General features: G+C 42.5%; 1 protein-coding gene across 4 annotated transcripts in view; it reads left to right on the top strand.

Moving 5' to 3' along the window:
• Positions 1-20,579, top strand: part of TAOK3 (TAO kinase 3) — a 99,738-nt gene that overhangs the window by 22,946 nt on the left and 56,213 nt on the right. For 3 of the 4 annotated variants that reach the window (XM_026075026.1, XM_026075027.1, XM_026075024.1), the window contains exon 3: positions 19,754-19,854. The gene's annotated coding sequence lies outside the window, so the exon portion shown is untranslated. Of the gene's footprint in view, positions 1-14,749; positions 14,855-19,753; positions 19,855-20,579 lie in introns of those variants that run through there. The other variant, XM_026075025.1, reaches the window with a different exon arrangement.

Genomic DNA, 20,579 nt, shown 5'->3' on the forward strand with positions numbered 1-20,579 from the left:
GTGCTCTAGGTGACCCTGCTTGAGCAGGGGGGTTGGACTAGATGATCTCCAGAGGTCCCTTCCAACCTCAGCGATTCTGTGATTCTGTGATTCAAGTCTGTTTCTGAACAAAGAAAAATATAGCTGTGCTTATTTAACAGCTTCTATACACATAATTTCAAGTGGTTCGAAGTTGCTGTGTTCCCTTGGTTTTCAGTGTGCTTTCTGTGGCTGCTTCAGTGGGATTTCTTTTTTTCCAAGTTGCAGCATACTGCAAATTTGTCTAGGTTAGGAGTGTTCAGCTCTGATGTGTGCTGTTTATATACAGATAGTGGGTGTTGTGCATCTCCCATAGTTATGCTGCCAGGAGTGTTGACTTTTCGGTAATGTGAACCTACAATCACAAAACTGTTTGGTTATTTGATACGAAAGAGACTGTCATAGCAGAGTGTGCAGCTTCCCCTAAAGGATCGCTATCCTTGCAGGTAACTGCTTTAAAATCGTAAGATTTGTGTGTAAAATTCTTAGTTGCTCTGGTAATCCATATAAGACCTTTGTTATTCTTGAATTAGTTTTTGTTACGCGTCTATACTMTACATAGGTTTAGGTGGGAAGACCCCAACGAAAGTGTTTTTTCCCCCAGTCTTCCTGCCTAGAAGATCCCCTTCTTACAGGAGGAGCCACTGGCTGCTCCTGTCCTCTAGTGACYGTGGTACAGTTGATTTTATCTGTGAATTCTCTGCGCTCCCTTGGGATTTGGGGCTGGCATGCCATAGAGTAAGAGAATGAACAAGTCTGACACTAACTAATAAACTCATGATGGTTCATTCTTTTAATTAGTGGCAATATGAGCCTAGCTGCAGGAAAGCTTCCTTGATCGTTCAGATAGGGTCTCGGAAAACTGTCCCTAAAATGAACCGGAACAAAGTGAAGGGACTTCCAAACTAGCTTGCTGTTGAGAAGCTGCTGCACGRTAAAACATTCATTGCTTGGACACTGTAGTGTTTAGAAATGATGGAATTATCTTTTGTTAGTCTTTCAGTCAGTTCTTAGTTTCTTGTCAAATACATACGTTTGTCTGACAAAAGTATAACCTTCTGGCTAAGGCATTGGATTAGATTCTCCCATAGTTCTGCCGCCGGTGTCCCTCCCCTCTGGTTCGTCATGCCTCAGACTCGGCATCCACAAAATAGRGCTGTTAATGTGTCTATGAGGCCCTGAGAGCTGCAACAGGGCTAGAGACTTTCAAAAACTGGTAATTCCCTGATTTATTCATAAAGCAGGCAGCACAACTCTTGAAAATTTGATCAGATGCCAGTTCCTTCAGTAGCCGCTCAATTCAGAAACCTTCTTATAGCTTTTCTAACATCTCTGAAGACTATTGGGCTTAATTAATGTTTAAGACTCTTGAATAGAACATGTTATAAAAGGGGAAGCTTCCCTAAGCTGGCGTAGGGAGGCAGGCGGGAGCTTTGCTTCAGGGAATAGGAAGGAGAAGGACACGCCAGCATGTTAGCTGAGTAAGTTKGTGCCTGTTTTCTCGCTGTAAAAGTGTCCTGTTCTTTGTGTTTTTTGAGAATTACTCTATTTGGGGTTATGAGTTAACAGGGATTTTGAATTAACAGGCATCTGTGTGGAGTCCTTCACGTGGACTTTGATTTTTAGCTGTTAAAGTTCTAGTACAAAAAATAGAATGGCCTTGTTAAATTTATGCGCCCTTCACCAATATATAAATAAATAAAAAGAAGGTGCATTTCTGTGGTGTAAGTGTGGCCCAGGATGGTAAAGTTGTCATGAAAATGTTCCCAGTCAGGCAAAATATTTCCTTTTCTCCCACCTGCAAAAGCAAAATTTTAGATCTCTTGGGAGTCAAGTGGGGGGAACATTCATTTTCCCAGAGAAATATCTTTTCTTGTGCATAAACCCATTATGGATCCTAACGTGGTTGCTGTCATGATCACTGACGTTTTCCTGCATAAATARCTTCAGTGCAACTCAGAACATTATCAGGCAGCACAAAACCTTTATCCTGTGGGCATGTTCAGTGCTTCTGGCACTTTGGAAGTGTCTTTATAAATAGATTTTTTCATGTTTTGAAATATTGCTTAATAAATGTATCAAAAACCCCACAAACTCCTTTCCTGCTTCTCCTTCCCAACACATACTTTTCCCTCCAAGAATTATTAATGGACCATTAATTATTAATGGTAAAATATTACATGGAAAAGAAATTGTAATAGTGAAGTAAGAATGGTGGCAGGGGTGTTTGTAAAATTTACTTGGCCAAAAAAATTAGATTGTTTCTGAAGAATTTGTCTTAGTATCATGAAGGCTGTAATTTTGTGGTTGTCTAAGAAGATCCAAGTATCTCAAATAAGATCTGTTCCTTAGAGGAAATTAGACTGAGTATCCATACSCAAATAGATGAAGGTCTGGCTTCGTGGGTGGTTGTTATCTAATATGAACAGAGAATAGAATGAAATGTGGTCAAACAGTAGTTTTATCCAGCACTCATGGTAGGAAAAGTACTTTTGTCGTACTTAATAGAAAGCAGAACTTGAATACACTGATATAAATGACTGACGACTTCTGATTCAAGTCCAACAGCATTGCCTGCTGGGGAAATTACTCTTGGCAAAGAAGTTAATAGCAATGAAAGCTTTACTGTAGCAGTTAAGCTTAGTTACTCTTAGATTTAAAAAAAAGAAAAAACTCATTTTATCTCCATTTAGGCTTTTTTTTTCCCCACTTGGTTAGAAAGGTAACAAGTAGGGCATTGAGATCCTATTATTGATGAACTTTAGATGCTTTATTCAGCAGAAGGACTATTTTAGTTTTTGTTGGAAAAGCGTATTGTCTAAATTGCATTAGATTCAAGTTTGGTTTATGACAGTGAAATTACCACTGAAATGGTATTCAAAGATGGCTCTGTTTATTGCAGCTGACAAGGTTTACAGAAAAATGTATTAGAGGATTTTTTTAAATAGAAAATGAGGAACTTTTATCAAAATTGAGTTCTGTAAAATTAAGGGTGCCCAGCCATAGCTGGTCTTCTGGGTCTCTTTCTTTTTTCTCCAAAGAAAACCTTGTTGCAGCACAGGATATAAATAAGCAAAGGCCTAACTAAGGGCTTGCTCACACAGTGGTGTGAACTTGTAGCAATTCTACCTGAATGTCTGTCCAAATAAACAAACCTTTAAGTGGTTAAGTGGTGCTTAAACATTTGTCTCTTGAGATCACTAGGTTTTAGTAACTCAAACTGCTGTGTTTTAATCCAGGAGAATGGTGCAGATGTATCTGCTTAATTTGTATGCTTAAAATTTTGCAGTGTCTCTGCTCTTGCTCGAGGAAACCAGTGCTCAAATAGAGAAACATGGCCTGGTGCAGCGAAGACCCGTCCCTGCTGCGTGCGGCTGATCCAGCGTGCCTCTGCCCATCAGTGCAGCTTCTTTCTACGCTTTGCTCCAAATCAAGCGTCATTTGTAGGAAAATGTTTAAACTGAATTATGAAATCGCTGCGAGCACTGGGACACAAYTGGATTTTTATTGCTTTAGCTTTGGCCGTGGTCAAATGTACCCGTTTGTCAGTGGGGACCAGTAAATAAGAGCCAGTACTGACTGAGCTGCTGCCCCGTAGGCTATGGTAGCGGTGGAATTTGTGATCACGTTATGCTCTTGCTTGGTGTTTTCATCAGTGTATTATCCATAGTAACCAACTTCAAATAATAACGCTAGTTCCCAGAACATCCTTGGAATAAGTTCGACAGTTCCAAGGGGTTTTAGAAAGTGTAGCTGGAATTCGTGTGTTAGACGAAAATAAAGCTACAAAAGGAAAAAGTGACTTTTTCCTTTTCTTGAGTATGCGAAAGTTGTTGCCCCAAAAGTTTGACGGAAATAATGAAGAAAAAGACTCTTGAGCCGTTTCCTGTCTTCATCTGTTATTCACTCTAAACATTGTTGGAGCACACTGAAGTAATTATATGAAACAGAGCTGTAATATTTGGCAAGAATTACATTAACAGGAGCAATAAATGTGGCTTAAAACAAACTATTTTTGTTACTAGTCAGATTATCAATGAGTTTGGAGTCAGCCGGTACAGGCAAACATTTATTTTTTTTTTTTGACGTAAAGAACTTACTGTGCTATTAAACCGAGACGATGTAAACAGTAGGCACGCTGGTTGTGGTGGGAACCCGACCGTTTCTTGCCAAACTCTGGGCCAAGAAAAGCGAATGCCTGAAATAACTCGATGGAGCGACAGTTATGGTGTGCGGGTGCTGGTGGCAGGGGGACCGGGGATCTCCTAATCTTGGGTCTCACTGTGAGCAGTGCTGAACTCTGTCTTCTCGGAGACAGGATCGTTTGCCTGTTGAGTGGGCAAAATAAAAATAGCCTACCTGCAAAGCAAGCGGGTTTGCTTTTTCTTTAACTCTAGTCCCAGGTTGTCTTATGACCTGATGTGGAAACAGTCTCCTTTTCCCACTGTAATTATCTGAGCTCTTAGTACCGCTGAGCCTTGCATTCAGTGTTAGAAATTAGTGAGCTCATTAGCTGAGAAGATTGTGTTTCTATATCTTATGTATATCTATATTTTTATGTCCATCTATCTGAATTAGTTGTATTTTTAAGCTGAAATCTGTTACTTCTTGGTTGCATGTCTCCCCTACCTCCTCTCCGAGTGGAGGAGAAGGGAGGGCCTTGTCTTAAGCTCTTTTGGCTGTTTTGCTTAATGCATCATTACCCCTTTTATCTGTCTCCTATGTAAGCTGGCTTCCTTTTCAGTTTTCCTTCATGTAGATGTTCTCCCCTGCATCTAACACTTGTTTCTTTTCTATTTTCTTTCTGGTAGGACTATTGATGTGGGGTGCAGTATTTGGATAATAGTGACTCTCTGATGCTTCATTTCTCTGATGATATCAGTACTTTAGGCTTAGCTTTCTGTTTAGCCTTTCGGACCGTCTCTGCACACTGAGCAGATGTTTCTATGGAGCTGTCCGACCCTCAGGTCTTTTTTTCTGTATGGTTACAATCGGTTTGGGGTTCGGCAGAGTGTGAGCAGCTGAAAATATTACCCCCAGTATATGTTACCCCCACTCTTACAACAAACACATTTCGTCTGCCGTTGTTCTGCTTCTGACTTCCTTCCTAAGCCTGAGTGGCTCAAGGTGTACTTGGCTGCGTTTGGTTTTAACGGAGGAACTTCACCACCTCTGCGCCAGGTGAATGGTACCTTACAGACTGACTGAAAACTCTTTGGCCTTGTTACATTCCGTACGTGCAAGTCGATGGCATTACTCTAGATGCTTTCTCAAAAATAGCAACCGACTGAATGGCCGTCCTGGCGACGGTTCAAAATAGCAAATTACCGTTACAGTGAAAATACAGCCCAATCATATTTTACAGCAGTAAGAGTATCTAAATGTSCTGTATTTGCAAATAAGCCTGGAGTCTGTTCGTTCTTAGCCATTACAGTCCATGGTGGAATATCTGTGTTGCAAGTTCTTTGGTTGCTGCTCATATTGGAATATCTATATTTCTAGAGTATTCTTTAGGGTATGGCCCTCTTACATTTCCTTTGATACCCTTTTATTCTATCATATTTCTTGTTGTAGTTATGCCTCTGATCTGAACCTCTCTTGCTTGTGCCCTGCTGTCCCCAGGCACCAGTGCAGACGTTGAGCGGCTGCCAGCCGCAGGAGATGCCACCTTCTGCAGTTCCATCCCTTTTCTGGTTTTGTGCAGATGTGCAACAACCTGATATGGTTTAGGCACTATCCATAGAAATTGGGCCAAGAGTTAATAATTTTCTGCCCTYCCCATGTAACGCTTTTCTCTCATGGACCATGTGAACCTTTAGATGTTTCCATTGGCTAGTCCTGCGACCAGAGAATTTAACTTAAGCTTTGTTAATGATTTCTGTTACCTGTATCCCTCGTGGCTTTTACAGCCTTAGTTTTTTACTATTGCAAATGACAGCAGAGACAAATGCCTTCCATATTTTTGCTAAAAGCTTCTCTAGTTGTCGGGAAGGACTGCTTTGCTCGACTTCTCTGTTACGTTCATGGTTCGTGGCATAGTGCATTGCACTAGTAATGGGTCTCCTAAAATGCTGCATTGCCATGGCAATCTACCCTCCTGCTTTCCTAAAAGGACCCTCTGGGTCCCGGGAGACCTATCCTACTTTCTTTGTCTGTAGGCAGGTTAGTCCCATCCAGAGGAATTTAACCTTATTTCTGTTTTGTTTTCTCGAGGAGACTAAATAGGTTTTGTTAATGGACAGATCTTTCTCCCCTGTGGTTTAACATTCTGAAATGTTAAATCTCAGCGCTTTAAAACGTGGCTGAGGATATACGTGTGCCCAGGACACAGCAGTGAAAACTTGTAGTACGAATTTCAAGTGGAAAAGTAAAATTTAAACATAGATTATTTAAAATGAGAACCAGTGTCACAATTAAAACTGTATATTGATTCTTTGTGACTGGCAGTATTAAAAATAAAATAAAATAAGCAAGCATACTGAAGGATATACACCCAGCAGTTTGCATGTACTAATTCAGGTGAGTTCTGCTTCTTTTAAGTGATTACCTTTGCTGATCTCCCTTCAAATAGAACGAAAATTATGATCATCTGAAGAAAGCTCCTGGCTGACCTCCAGAGTGGTGTCTGTTCAAGAATTGAGTTAATTTTTAACATCAGATTCCAGTGCTCGGTGAAGCGTTTCCCCCGTGCTAATTTAGAACTTTTTTTTCATTTAAAGCAGCTAAAGGCCAAAAATCTACATTAAAGCAAAGGGCCTGTTTTGACCTGATAAATCCCAGGAAAATAAGACTTAATACTGAAATCACAGACCTTGACTGATCCATTATCCAGTTATCGAAAGAGTCTCCAAGTGCTGAATATTCTTATTTAATGTGAATGAAGGCTCAGTAGGTTAAGATGTAATTTCAGTCTTAACTCTGAATTTTTTATCTTTTAAAGCAAAGTAGTTGTTTCAACTCAGCAGTCTTTTGTAGTTTTATTGCATTTTATTTTTATTTTCAGTCAGTCACCGTGGGTTTTCTTTTTTCCCTCTCAGCAGTCTGCTCCATGAGTTGGAGAATGCAAGGCTTCTGGCTTTAATACTGTCTTTGAGAGAATTACTCTATGCCCGCTGTCTTACCCAGTAGCGTATTGGCAGCAAAGCAATTATTTTCTTAGTTTACTAGTCAACATTGAGTTGGCAGAAGGTGGTAAGAGTAACTAGTCATAGGAAAGCACGGTTGTCTCCTGAAGCTGCAGCTGGAGACTACTGGTCACCTGCAGAGCATTTAGTACCACCCAAGAACCTACCTATGGAGAGAGGATAAGTGTGTGTAGGCTTCAGGATGAGATATTCCATTCGTGATAATTTGATAAATGGGTGGCCTAAAGTTACCCCTTTTCTTGAAAGTCGTAACAGAGCAAGGGCGGCTGAATCTGCGGCGGCGATGCTCTGACGGCCTCATCCGAGAGGTGTGTGGTGGCAGCGCCGGCCTGGGCAGAGCCCAGCTCTGGCTCTTCGTTCCTGTCTCCCCGCTCACGGCACTAGTGCAGCGGTTTGCCTGGGTGGGTGTGGGATGGGGCTGGGGAACAAATCCGGTCAGAAAACTGAGCGTTTTTCTGTGGTGTTTGCCTGGACCGGCGTCTCGGTACGGTTCGCGTGGGGTGGGACAGACGGCTGGGCTGGCATGGTGGAAAGAGGGAGGATATTGCTGAAAGCGGTTCGCGAAACGCAAATAAAAACCTCCTCTCTTGGACTCCTCGGTGATTTCCATGCCTTGCTGAACTGAGACGGGGTACACACAGAACGGGGGTGAGGAGGGCATAGATAGTGCAGTTAGCTACGGGGTAGGTTTTATCCAGGTTRGTCGAAGCTGCTTAAATAACTGCAGAGCTGTGCTCTAGAGTCCCAAACGTTAACGTGGGGAGTGTGAACACGGGAAATCTCCTTGGGCTATACCGAAACTTTATCCCAAAACGTTGGCGTTGTAACCCAACGCGGCGAAGCTCACCAGGCTCTGCAGAAGGTCTCAGATAATTTCGGGAACGTGCACACGTGTGCGCGCGCGTGAGTCTTGTGTTAATGTGGCAAGATGCCGCGGGTGGGGGGTGGATGGGCACGTTAGCACACTCGTTGCATWATGAAATCGCTTGCAGTGGAAACAGCCTTCTCTGGTATCTCAAAGTCCCGAAGAAGAGGAGCTGAAGACAGCCTTCGACACCTGTTACAATGTCTCTGTCCTTCTCTCCATTCATCCAGTCACTATTACACTTTATTCCTCTCCCTTCTTTAACTAATCTGTGTGCAACACTTTTTTTTTTGAAGGTGTTGCAAGACTTTCTAGGTGAATCATGCTGTATATATAGAATTTATTTAATGTTCAGATTTTGCTCTTTTCTGTACTGATGTTCCGATGATTGTTTTTTAAAGAGTATAAGACCCGGGAAGCCTTTGCTGAACCACTTCAGCTGGAGAGAGAAACCCATCCTCCTCTCAGAATAAACAGCAGCAATGAAACAACTTTCTCTGCCTTCTGTATATCCCAAAATGAAATTGCCTGTATACCTTTCAGAGATCCAAAAGCTCTCAGTGTCAACGTCTTCATTTTCTGTAGTAATATTAATTTGGTGTGAGGTGAGACAGCACTGTTTCCAAGCTGCATTCCTTACTAGCTTGTCTTTTAATTGGTGCAGAAAAAGGCATTGAACTAGAATAAAATTGCCTTGCTGGTTATTTTTTTTCAGGGGAGTTGTTGGGAGAGGGGCTGGACAAAATAATGTCCTTTTCAAGCTTTTCTCAAATGCACGCTTTTTTTTTTTATTTTAACTAGCTACATTTGTGCATGCGTATTGCAAAGTGGAATATATTTTTTCTGTGTTGAATTACATTCAGAAAAGGATTGGTGGAAATGCCAGGAGAGATGTAAATCTGAAATTGTGACCCCGATGCTGTATATGTGCCTCCTAGGGAAKGAGTACCAGTTGTGGCAGAGGTCTCTGTAAAGCGCAGTTGCCCAAGCTGAGCTGTGTGATACCTGCTGCATTTGTGCTTTTCCTTAAGTGAACTTGCCGAGARGCTGGCGGAAACTTCTGCGTGCCTGTCTGTTCCTGAAATAGAAAAAGCAATGCAAAGTCCCAGGAGATCCTCCGACAGTCATGGAACAAGGTTGCCGAACGGAAGCGAAGCAGCGGCGCGGCGCAGAAGGCCCTGGCGGCGGGGGCACGCGGAGCTGGGCTGTGGGGGGGCTGCTGCACCCCCGGGCCTTGGGGCGGGAAGCGGAGCGAGGTGCCTCTTGCAGTAATTGATTTTTCAGTTTGTACGGAGCAGCGTTCGTTCCTGCCCTGCTTGGCAGTCGGGTCCAAACCGACGGGACGGGAGCGAGCTGCAGCAAGCCGAGAGGCTTAGCCCGGTCCTGAGAGCTCAGAGCAGCGTCGGTCTGGGTCAGCCCTATCGGAGGGCATTTGGGAACGTGTTTACGGGATGGAGAAATTGGCTCYGCGGCGCTGGCCCGACTGCAGGGGTGGGTAGCGATGACTACATTCGCTCATGCTTGTAGGCTTGAGGTACTGCAGTAATGAGTACCCTGGAAAGATTGCCTATGTGTATTAATTTGGTACGCTTATCTGCTTTTATTTGAATCTTCGGCCAGAAAAACAGCTTCCTGTGTCTATGGCAATGGTATATGATAGATGGATCAGCAAAAAATGCAGCTGGTGATTATTCAGAGTGGTGGRGTGGGTTTTTTGTTTTGTTTTTAACCAATATGCTACTTTAAAAATCATACAATCTGGAGACTTAGATTTTATTCTTGGTTGCTCTATTCTTTGGGCGACCTTCAACAGGTTACTCCATTTCTCATGTTATTAGCTTCTGTATTGTATAGTGCGGACAGGCTCCTTTTCAAAAGCTCGGAGGGACAAAGTACATTAACCACCGCAGGAGGCCACAGGTAACAGTGAGATCACGCCTCCGAGCTGACAGTGGTGCAAGTCTGCTTTCTTAAGCCGGTAGCTCTGTAACCTGGCACAATAGTGATACTGTAGGGGCCGCGTGCTTGGTGTTTGTTAGGGTTACAGGTCTGAATACAGGAGAACTGTAAACTGGTCATTTCTCAGATTTGCAGGCTTTTTCCAACAAATACTATAGCGCTGCCTCCATCAGTCCTGTCCCTTGAATGGCACACGGTGTTTCTGACTCCAGAAATAAATATTTGAGTAGAGGCAGATTTATCTGGGGATTGGCAGGGTGCGTAGCCCTCTACAAGACCCGTCCAGAGAAGTCTCTATCCTGAGGAAAACCAGTGGGAACAACCACCCCGCTCGTGGTCCTCCTTCGCGTGGCCTCCCGGAGCGTGACGGCATCCATAGGTTTATCCGTAGGCACCCGATAACTGCTGGTGTCACTGAGGCTCTTCATGAAATTTAATACCTGCAGTTTTAAAGCAGGTTTYGTTAGTGTAGTTCGTAGAGCTGGATGCTCTTGTGCTGTGAGATACTGTTTATGGATGACTTACTGTGTTGTGACAGATAAAAATATATCTGGATACTTTTATGGGTCCATGGTAACTGTTAGGTGTAAATAATCACTGTAATTATCATAAGGATGTTAAAAAGAGCCTGAAGAAGAGTCCTCTTAGAAGCGCATGTGATGGCCAAAATAATAAACCATCAGCTCTTTCCATGTGACAAACAGCAGCACACTCTTTTTATTTCCAGATTTGCAGCCATCCAGTGCTCTTTTCTTAGCCTGCGTGGTGGGTAATATCCCCTTGCTGTATGCAATCGTTAGAAAACAGTGATGTTTTGGAAATTAGGCATCCATATTTTGCTTCTGTGTGTGTCTTTTATTACTAGCCATAAAAAATGCATATGCTAGAGAAGAATAAAGTTAGGAAGCCGGGGGGTAAGTCTTGTAATATTAATCACTKACGCTGTGTTGGCTGCTGCCTGCTAGGTTAAATTTGGCATCTTCTAATAACAGGTTTCCCCCGCGGAACCGACTCCCGTGCGTTTTTCCGAACGCAYGTTGCCGTGTTGAATCCCGCTTGTGAAGCGGACTTTGGACCACCGGAGCGAGCCAGGCGCAGTCGGCTCTAATGCCACGAGGGTGGAAACGTTTCCTTTCGTCGGTGTTGATGGCTGCGGCGGGGCCTGTAAGCGGGTCGGGAGGAGAAGAGAGCTGGACGCGCTGGCGTCCCCGAGCACCGGCCGCGCTACAACGATAAACGCGAGTCGTCGAAGTGCCGTAGGAAACGGCCCCTATCTCTGGCCGGCACTGAGGGCGGCAGGAAGGAAGGAGGCCTATAAAAGGAGAAGCGTGTGCAGGGAGAGATTCACGGGGCCACGAAAGCGGGTGCAGAGGGCGCGCAGCCCYGCCGGGACCCGGAGTCGTGGGGGCGGCGCGCTGCTGTGCCAGGGCTTTCGCCGCCGCCGCCTCTTACGCGAGCAGTGGTAAGAGGTTAGGACTCGAAGTCTTCCTAAATCTCCTCGCCGAGAGGACAACCAGCATACGCCGCACTGTGCTACGCCCTCCTTGTTTAGGATTAATGGGTTTTTTAATAGGAAGCTCATAATACCAATCCATAGTTTTTTGGGATGATGAAGAACATGCTTCACGGTTGCCTTGCCTAACCTCTGTCGTCTCAAATTGAGGGGAAAAATCACTGTTTGATTTTTGTAGGTTGTTTTTCCTGCTCTGAGAGAGTTGCTATGAGACCCTACTACTAAAGACAAGAGTGTCTCTTCCCCCTGCCGTGCAAGTGCAGTCTGCATCTGTTTTCCTGCTTTACGTTAAAGACCTACCAAATGATTCCTGCTTGGCCAGTTTACAGTGGTATAGCTTCCAAAAACCAGTATCTGCGTTGTATTTTCTTGAGGGGAAAAAAATGACAATAAACAGATTTTTTTTTTAAATAGAAAGCTATTTTTTCAAAGCCAGCTAATGTTATGACAAAAATTGCCTTCACTAGCACGAGGTTACGTTAGATCTTGTTCGTTGTCTTGCATTTGTACAGTGAAAACACCCTTTGCCCCAAATCGTATCACAAGCTTTTCATATGTAAATATATATATTTCCCCCTGCTGAAAATCACCCTCAGGTAGCACAGTGCAACTGTTCAACAGCAGAATTATGCACTAACCTCGGTTATTTAAACCTAACTGTTCTCTTCGCTTTGGCTGGCTTCGGAGGGACAAGTTGTAATGTCCTGCTGTCTAATCTAACAGCGCAAAAACTGGATTTTACACCCAGTAGAGGTTGTTAGTGTTCCGAAGTGTATGAAGCTCTTTCCTCTATTTCAGCAAACCTGATCCTGAAACGCAGGTGGAGATCTGCTTGCAAGCTCCTTGGGYGTCCGTTCTTTAACGGCGCTTGGGGCATGGGGAGCCTCTCGGCACGGCGCTCGCGGCCGGGTCAGCCGGCTCGGCGGCACCGCTCGCCCTCGCGGCGCCAGGCAGATGAGGCCGGTCGGCTCRCGCTGCCCTGAGCGCCGTTCCGGGCACCTCACAGCGGCCGCAGGGATAGGTTTATCCAGTTAAAGTCTTTTTTGTTTGATTGTGTGTCAGTCAAAACATAACCTCTTTACAAATGTCTAAAAATAGCATTAAAACGCAAGGTGGATGCAGCTCTTTGGAAGCCGTTGCGTTAATACGCAGGAAACTGAGTGAGCTGGCGTCTCTTCAAACTTTCGTGAACAAGTGAGGTGACTTCTTTGTGCCTGTGAGTAGCACGCAGCAGAGCAGTCGTGAATCTACAGCTGTGCAGAGTCACTGTGTTTTAAGCAGTGTTATAAAGAGCTATGGAAGCATGATGGTAAACCTGCTTTTACCATTTAAATCTTTTTTTTTTCTCCTCAATTTCCTCAATTTCGTGATCCATATGGGAAGTTCAGAGATGCTTTGATGAGAAGATGGATCTTACATGAAACTTGCATTTCTCTGCATGATGCTGCTTGGGCTTATGCACATTAGGATTTAAAATCCGATTCATGTATCTTTCCTCCCTTGCGAACGTGCCCTTGGATTATTTCAAGGGTGCCATGATGAAACACTAAGGAAATCTTGTTTAGAGCAAGAAGCCTGTTTCTTTACTTTTTTTGACCACGTGAAGTTTATTTCATTACTTAAAATCTTAAAGTCGTCAAATAAACCTGCAAAACCACAATAATGCACACTGGATTTTATAATGGTTTAAAAAAAGTGCTTTTGATCCTGAAAATGTTACACTGTTAGTTATCTTTAAGCAAAATAAGGGCATACCTATTTTCATTACTTTGTTTTAAATTTAACTGGAAAACAATTAGAAAGTGTCACTTAGTGTCTCTTGCTGTCACGCTTTGCTTTTTTCATCATGCATTTATTGTGAAGAATGGTGGGGGTTTTTGGTTTTTGTTCTTTTTAACAAGCCCAGACTTTTCACTTGGATTTAGGGTTTTGTTTTTTTCTTTATCTGTATAGTACTATAGGTTTTTGAAAGGGTTTTTCAAGTATTCTGCCTTGTGATCTTGGGTAACTACAGTTATACGTGTTTAGCAAAGCAGGGAGCAGATTAAGGGCTTGGCTGGTGCCTGTAAGAGACAAGTACCTTGGTACTAAAAGACTTGATGCATTGCTCTGTCATATCTTTAATTTCAGTTCATTCTTAAAATGCTACCTGCAGGCAAGATTTGGAAAGTACCTGTTTTTTTGTTACTTCTGACAATTTTCCTGATTAAGCTAATTGCCTGAGTTTTTAACCCATCCATAGTTTTGTCATTAAGACATTGTGTGATTTTTAAYAGCTGCAGAATTTTCATGATAATGCTATAAAACATCCACACCAGGCGAGTCAAAACATACATCTTTTATAATTTGCTGAATTTGAGCTGTGTGATGTTAAGGAAGGGCTGCCTGGTGTTAATTGCTTTTACTGCTGCAGATGTTCCTCGGTTCCTTGACGAGAGAAACAAACCCCCAGATTTTGCTTCGTGATGGAGGACAGCAAAGCTATGCTGCTTCTTGCAGTAGTTTGGAGGCTATGTTGGGGAGCTTGTCTAAAAAGAAGCACCTGAGTTTTGAGCTTGAACKCTGGCTGCCACCACGTTTCCTTCTGCTCGTGCTGTTCACTTATCCGAGCGTAGCAGATGATACATGAAGCAGAATCATTTACAACGTGGAAGCAAAATATGGAGTTGTAAGAAGTTCTTAGAAAGTTAGTGCTGTTTTGTTGTGCATCGGGAAAATTATTATGGCAGACGARATCCCTTATTATAGGTGATGCTTTAGAATCTGGATAGATTGCAGAATTTTCTAGTTAGTGTTTACTGCACAGCTTTGAACCATAATGAAGTCTTTGTACTTTTTTCTTTTTGTAGGAGCCCTTTAGAGAAACTACTTGAATGAAGTGACGGAACTTGATTTGGGAGTTTGAATTTTGCCAGCTGTTGATACAACAAATACATACAAATTTTTACTCTCAGTTAAGAGATTAAACCTCTTGTTAACTACAAATATGCCCTTATGTGTGTTGTCTTCTGCAAAAATTACATTGCTCTCTTCTGTGAGAGAAGCTTAAAGAAAAAAGGCTGCTCTTGACTCTTTTGAGTGCTGATAAATTGCATTGAAACAAACCATTCCTGCAGGCTATTGAGTTTTTTGTAGCTGTCAATTTAAACTTGGTAGCTTCCCGTAATCCTTTTCCTCTTCCTCTTCTTTCTATGTGTATGACTATAATTCTGCCAGAGGGGTCTGCTGAAGATCTTTGCTGCTGCAGGTCCTCGTGCTTTGGCTGAGCGTGTGCAGGGGGTGGTGGGCACCTCGGAAACCAAGTGCCTGCTTCTGCCAAGTGATGCACTTCTGATCCTAGAGCATGATCTGCAGGTAAGAGAATTAGTGAGGGAAAGYCTGCTTAACCGGTTGCAAAAACACTGGATGAAATGGTCATGTATGGCCCTGCTAGTCATATATAGCAATTAAAGGAAAAATGTTGCTCGTTTTATAAAAACAATTTAAGGCGATGTGCAAGGGTCGCAGTGTGCCTGCCTTGAGCTCAAAGGGCTTCTGATTTGGGACAGTGTTTGTCAGCTCCTTGTGAATTTATCCGAGAGCTTGCTTCTTAATGTTGTCTTCCAAATTTCTGGAGTTCTCCTGGAGGCTGGAATGAAGAAGCAGGACTGTGTGTGTTTKTCATTCTTGGAAAAAGAATTTTGATGTAACGTTGCTCCTCCTCTGCGTGGCAGCTGCTGCGGCTGTGCCGCCCTGTTTCCTGGAGTTTGTTTTTCCATTTGATGTGGAAAACTTTGTCTTGTTTTGGGAAGTACTGTGGCGTAGCTAGGAAAGAAAATTAAGTTTATATATTACTGTACACGTTCTAATGGAGCCTGTGAGTGTTGTGAGACACCATCCAAAATGCGGGTTTTACAAGCCGTACACCAGCACTTACGTACGGACTATGGAATTATTTGAGTGTCATCACCAAGAGCCTTGCAGGGCCGGGAAACCACGCTGCATTTACGGAATGTGCTAATGAGCTTAAGACACTGGCCAGGTTGCAGGTTGTTTAGGGAGTTTTACAAAGAAAGAAGTGAATACCTTAACTGTTTTGCTTAGGAGATGTCTTTGTAGAGCATGGTGGCAGCTATGGAGTTTCTTGTGGGCACAAGGAAGATATCTTCCTGTACGTGGATGTAGTTTTAGATACATGGAATATTTGGAAATATGGATAGCTCGGGTCTACTTAAAAGCACTCCCAGTTTATATTTTGATGTTTCATTTATATTCAAGTCAAGGACTTGAATTTTGCACGTCTTTAAACTGGAAAAATGCGCTYACTATAGTAGCGAGACATGCTGTAGCATTATTCAGGGTCTAATCTGTGCGAAGTCCGCAGGATGAGCCGCTTGTTCGTAGGAAGTAGCGTGCTGCTGCCTGCTTTCTGGCCTGCTTGTTATAATAGTTTCTACCAGTCTCTTCTTCTGTGAATGCCATAATGAGGCCTCCTGTCATCTTCCACCAGGCACTAAAAGCMGCTGATAATTGTGCTATTTAGTATAAATGAGGAGTAGAGAATGCTAAAAACACTATGGTAGCAGACCAGAACTGCAGTAACTTCACCCAATAGTGCAAAGGTCGCTTTGGGTTGTATTCCTGAGTTTTTGTGTTTGAAGGATAGGGGGGAGAGGGAGTAGTCCAACAAATTGCTCTAAGCTGAACTCTTTTYATTGGTTTAAGAGCATTAATATCTCGCACTTGTGCTTTTCAAACCACCTTTCCAGCATGTACCTCTCTTGCTTGGGGCCCTCGTGTGCCGGGCAGGCTGCAGGGTTCCTGTACATTAGGTTCACTGTGGCACATAGTTCCATTTCCCCCAAAGAACAAAGTTTTAAAGTAACTAGTGGTTTYGCTTTCTTGTCTGTAATATTACAGACAAAACAGAGGCGTTGCCCTGAAAACATGCCCAGCATAATCATGGTTTTCCAAYTGGAGCAAACTGAAGGGTCTTTGAAAAAGGTAGGTCTTTTTGAACCATGTTTCAAGCCCTGTCGTTAGCCTAGTCTACTGCTAGCTTTAACTCCTGTGAAAATCAGTGGTCTCTTATCTTTGCTGGAACTCTGCTGTATGGTGTCAAAGGCTTCCTCAGTTCCGGGCTTCTCCACCCAAGGAAGTAGACTGGCRTATGTAGACTTTTATATTCTGATACAAGAGCCCTTTGCGCACAAGGACGTATCTGGAATAGTTACAGGCCTTTAAAATTCAGTCTTCACTCCAGAGCAGCTTTCTAATGTAGAACAACAACAGTGAAATTTAGTTTATAAATCTCTTGTTGCTATATCGAGTCTTGTGTGTGTCATTTCCCTCTTGCCCACCAGGAGATTCTGCAAGAGATACGGTTTGTATTAAATATTTTCCCTGGGTATTACACTAATCTATTTTTAATGAACATTAAGACTAGGAAATCAGGACTAGAAAATCMCTTAGGATTGTCTTCTCCCTGGGAGCCACTGCAAAGAAAATGCACAGCTYGTGAAGATGCTCACAATACTTGCATTTGGGAGCACTGGTTTACTCAAGTAGAGGTTTCCTGTAAGCATATATATTTTTAAAAATCTTGAGGAACCACAGTGTTGGTATATGTAAAAGGGTGCAGAAAAAAACAGTTGCTTTTAAGTTATCCAGYGTTACTAGATAGTTTAAGGAAGATTCTTCCTGGATACTACTTAAATTCTTAGAAAACCCAGCACCTTGATAATATTGCCCTTCTTTTTATGCTGATTTAACTGAGCACTGGAAGTTGCTCAAGTTTGGGGCCCTAATGATACTCTGTAAAGTTTCCACAACAGCTGAACATTGTGAAAATATGTGCGCTTGACTTTCTCTAGATTTCAGTAAACCAGTGTTTTAATGCTGAACGCCTGAATCTAGCAGAAGCAGCATCCACGGGGCAAACCCTGTGGGGTGGGATGCTGTTTTCCTGATGGCTTTCTTCTATTCCCCACTGAAGAATCCAGTGCAGGTGCTATCAGCATAGCAGGCATATGTTCTGCCTTTTTCTTTAGAGAATTATCTTTTAAATGCTATTTTAGTATTTCTTCTGGTGCTAAGCTTACTCTTGAGTTGGTCCRGTCTTTCTAGCCCCTTACAGTATTTCAGAAATGCAGCACAAGCAGTTTGCCCTCGAAGGCTGACGTTTTTTCTAGTACCCATTGATTGAGAGCTTTGATTTTTAGGTGTGCGGTTTGAGGCATCTCCAAATGGCCTCATCTGAACAAAATGCAAATCACACAGACTCAGAGTATCTTTAGTCACTTGTCACTTCTGTAAGTCATGGCCAGTGTAATTAATGCTATCTTCATTTGAGGTATCCTGAGCATGCACAATCTCAAATGCTGTTTTGTGTGTGCTTTTTGGAGGATGTATGTGCTGCTTGGAGTAGAAGTCGTTTCTTTCTRTGTTAAGTAGTTTGATAACTGCAACCGCGCTCTCAAACTGATCATACCTTGAAGCTGAGTTACTTTTACTGATGGCATTCAACTGCCATAATGCTCTGAAGGACCAGGTCAGCCAGCATTTAAACCATCTTTATTTCAGTCTGTCCTTGTATAAAAGAGAGATTTAATATTAAGAACTTGTGACTTTGCCAGTTTACTACAAAAGTCCTATGGTGTGGTTTTTTTCTGTCTTATGCTGTCCCATGCCTGAATTTGGTATCTGTGGTCGTGTGAAGGTTCTCAATGCTTGTACCAAGAAGCGCTGCAGGTGCTATAGCATGGTGTGAAACAATCACTGATAACGTTCAAGTCAATGGGACTCAAGTTACCTGTGATATATTTAACTTCCCAAGTTTTTCTGATAATCATTACTGGAAAACAGTAGTCCTGCTGAGGAGATTGGTATTGTACATCCTTACCACTTGTGTCTGTCCTAGCTGGAGAACAACCTTGTTACCTAGGGCTTGTCTTTAAATATTGGCACTTACTTTCCCACCTTCAATACCAGTTTATCCTGGAATATTAGAATGTGCACAGATTTTGGTGATGGCAGAGAAGTTCATTTGACTAGAGGTGAATAAATTGTTTTCTTTCCCCATTCTGTTTTTATTGTTCTAAAGCTAGATGGACTTTTCACTTGGCTGAAGGATGCCAGACCTGAAATACTACATTCTTTGACCATGTCTGGAGGCATGTAGTAAATAAAGCACCTTTGGGTGAGGTCAATCAGCTGAGAGTGAATAATCATGTAATTCATCTGGGGTTTTATCATTAGTTTGTTCCTGAGATTCTTTGTTTTCTTTTCAGCCAAAACATTGCTGACTTGAGCTAAAACGTTGCAGATCYTTTTTTTGGAGGTCCTCAAATAACTTTTTAACAGCTCAATTTTATTGCTGTGTGTTGAAGACAGTAGAAAAAAAWATCTTTGGGTAATGTTAGTAACCAACAGGAAGATTTATGTTCATAAGGTTTTTTTCCTAATAAATGAGAAGACAGGTTAGCTTGTTTGATCATTAATTCAGGTGTATACTTCAAAGGTTTTGGCAATACAGCTTTTGCAGAAGCATTTCTGCTGTGGACGTGGCTATTTTGGTAACCTTTTGTATGAGGGCAAGTTAATTTTGAGCTGTCAATATGTTTCTCTTTATTAGAAGATGGATATTTAGAGGGTGGTGCTATGCTGGAAGGCATGGGTGACTGCAGCCAACTGCATCCTTAACTGTGAGCAATCTAGGCCTGATTTCAGCTGGTGGGTCTAGCTGGATGTCCTCCTTTTTCTTTTTTTTTAATTGCTCCTTCTCTCCTCAGTGAATTCCAACAATATTTGACTTACCCATGTCTAGGACTTTCTTTGAAGTCTTGTAAGTCGTCAGGTACAACACACTGAGTTAACTAATGGACTYGGTTTTGCAAACCTTGTCCTCTTGTAGGCAATCTAAAAGAAGCGYGGTCTGCCTGTGAGCAAACTTCCATAGGTGGCACTCCCTCCCTGCCCATRTAAGCCTTGAGAGCCTTTACAGAAGTCAAAGGATTTTGCATTTAACCTTTTTCTGGTTTCCTATCTTATGTATCACAGGCCTGAGGGTTACAGAACACAGGAAGCGAGTATCTTCACCTAAGGAGAGCTCTCTAGTCTTTATAGTCCGTATTCCTTTTAACTGCACTTTCAAGTGATCCCTTGATAGTTGGTGGACTTTTTTAAATGTAGTATTTTCATGTATAGGTGTTAGAATAAGGTCCAAAAAAGTTGAAGTATATATTTTTAAATGCTGATACTTGTTTTCTTTTGCAGAATAACGGCGTGCATAGAATTTGGGGAGACAACAGAGCACACGACGATGCTGCTGAAAGGAGTCTGAGCCACAGAGCATGCTTTGTGCCACACTTACTCAGGTAGGCTTCAGCAGATCGTTTTATGCTCCTCTAATGAACCAGAATTTGTTGCGCATGTTGCTCCATTACTTGTAATTTTGAGCCAAGGAGCCTGTCTCTCTCTCAGACCAAAATTATGCCCTGCTTTCATCACTGTTAAAGCCTTTAATGTGCATTCTAATCTTAATTTTACCCGATTGTTRTATTTCAGTCAGTCCTTTTTCAAATGTTACACTGATTTATAACACGAGGTGTGCTGCACATTTTGGTACATATTTTCGGAAGTGTTTTTCTTCTCTTATGCATGGAAGAGCTATGGTATCAATAAGGTGCCCAACTATATATCTGGAAATAGAATTCTGAGAATTCTTCAGACTGTTGTTAGAACCTGCTCTAGTTGACTCACCTGCAGATAATCTGTTTGGCTTCAGAAGGCAAAAGCAGCTGAATAGATGCATCCATCATTCCTTTGTACACCAGTGACTGATTTTTCAGGTTGTTTTGATGGGAAATGTGAAACTGCTTAGCAGTTTATTTCACAAATAAAACTTTGGGGATGAATCTTTTAAATCTTCGTTTAAGTGCAGCTCAGTTTTGCACTGTCTAATTATAGGTCTGTACTGAAGAAAGATGTAAAGGAAGCAAAGACCTGCCCTATATGATGGAGTCTGGGATCTTTTAAAAGCAGTTCGGTCACTGGGGAGCCATCAAAACCCAATAGCGCTGGCTGTCTTACAGCATTTAAA

The sequence above is a fragment of the Apteryx rowi genome, unplaced genomic scaffold (assembly GCF_003343035.1).
Source record: "Apteryx rowi isolate R43461 unplaced genomic scaffold, aptRow1 scaffold_40, whole genome shotgun sequence".
Classification (NCBI taxonomy): Eukaryota; Metazoa; Chordata; class Aves; order Apterygiformes; family Apterygidae; genus Apteryx; species Apteryx rowi.